The following is a 1,433-nucleotide window of genomic DNA, read 5'->3' as shown; positions in this document are numbered from 1 at the left end:
TTATTATTATTATTATTATCATCCATACAGGTATTTTACTCCCCAATCGACATAATGTAGACAATTTTAGAGAGTTGCTTCGACCCTGCCTGTCAGGTTCAACCCGCATTGAGAGAGACACTACGGCCTACTGGGATGACGGAGTGACTCAATAACAAGTTAAGCGTCCAACGGCAACAGCACAGTTACTGATCTATGCGTGTATCCGCGGGGTGCTTGAGTTGTTTAACAAAAGAGAAGGGCATCAGGACAGTTGCGGCTTGTTAGTGTAAGGAAAGAGGAAAACAGACAGGCAGAAGCAACAGAGGAAAAGAGAAACAAGTAGGACCTATCAGTGGAGCCTTGCAGCCCCTCACTCAAAGTTTTCTTGACCAGAGGCCACCAAACTACGCCGCGGGCCACATCCAGTCAACAAGGTCGGTTCTTTGAGCCCGTCGCAAAGTCACCATGAGGGACCCCCCCAAAAAAATAACAACAAACAAACAACAACAACAACAACAAACAAACAAACAAAACAAAACAAAACAAAAGCAGAGCAAAAACAACAATATAAACAACAACAACAACAACGACAACAACAACAGCGAGAACCAACCCTCCCCAAACAAACAAACAAACAAACAAGCAAACACTCAAACAAACAAACAAACAAGAACTTGGAAGAAGTGTGTGGGGTGCTCAGAACTGGGTCACCAAAATAACCTGAAAATGTCATTGAACTCTGCAGTGGAAACTAAAATCACATTATAACAGACTTCACAACTTCTAGCTAATGTTTCACACCCTTGCTAGGCTTTAATGTGTCACATCTTTCATTTCAAACTTTCCTATCGCAAACATAGATCTCCCCTGTTCGTCCCCAGTTATCTTCCCTGTCCGTCCCCAGTTGTCCACGCCAAGGGTTTCCCTGTTAGTTCTCCTTTGTTTGTAAAAGGTTTTACGGCGCCCTCAACTGCATAAAGCCAAATTATGAGCACACGGAAACACGGCAGTAACGTTCCCAGGAGTTTGTTGCATCGCTTGGTTTTACTTTGCGAGTCCCAATGGTTAAAATATCTAAAACATATAATAAAATCTAGTTATCAAATCGGCGATTTACATGTCTAAAGTAACAATTAATATTTCCTAATTTTAGAGTAAAGGCCAATGGTCTTCGTAAAATCGAGAGATCTGTTGGCATCAACGACGGAGGCAAATTTCTTAAATGTGTATGCGTACTTGAAATATTTCCTTCGGGTCTCTCCAAAGTCCAGACATTCTATTGCTATGTGCCTGGTGGTATTGCATCCGACTTAAAGAGCATTCTCTGTTATCCGGACGACTAAAATTTTTTTTTTAAAATCGCCGGTCAGCTGTTAAAATGTACTAGATCTAGTTCTAAGCCCAGAACTTTGAATTTTTTTCTTTATTGCAGTTTCTACAAATATATATAT

General features: G+C 40.9%; 1 protein-coding gene across 1 annotated transcript in view; it reads right to left on the bottom strand.

Moving 5' to 3' along the window:
* The window catches only part of LOC101851104 (cytochrome P450 7A1), a 23,324-nt gene that overhangs the window by 723 nt on the left and 21,168 nt on the right, over positions 1 to 1,433 (bottom strand). The gene's annotated exons all lie outside the window — the stretch shown is intronic.

This window comes from Aplysia californica, unplaced genomic scaffold (assembly GCF_000002075.1).
Source record: "Aplysia californica isolate F4 #8 unplaced genomic scaffold, AplCal3.0 scaffold00037, whole genome shotgun sequence".
Classification (NCBI taxonomy): domain Eukaryota; kingdom Metazoa; phylum Mollusca; class Gastropoda; order Aplysiida; family Aplysiidae; genus Aplysia; species Aplysia californica.
This window is presented reverse-complemented; position numbering and strand designations above follow the sequence as displayed.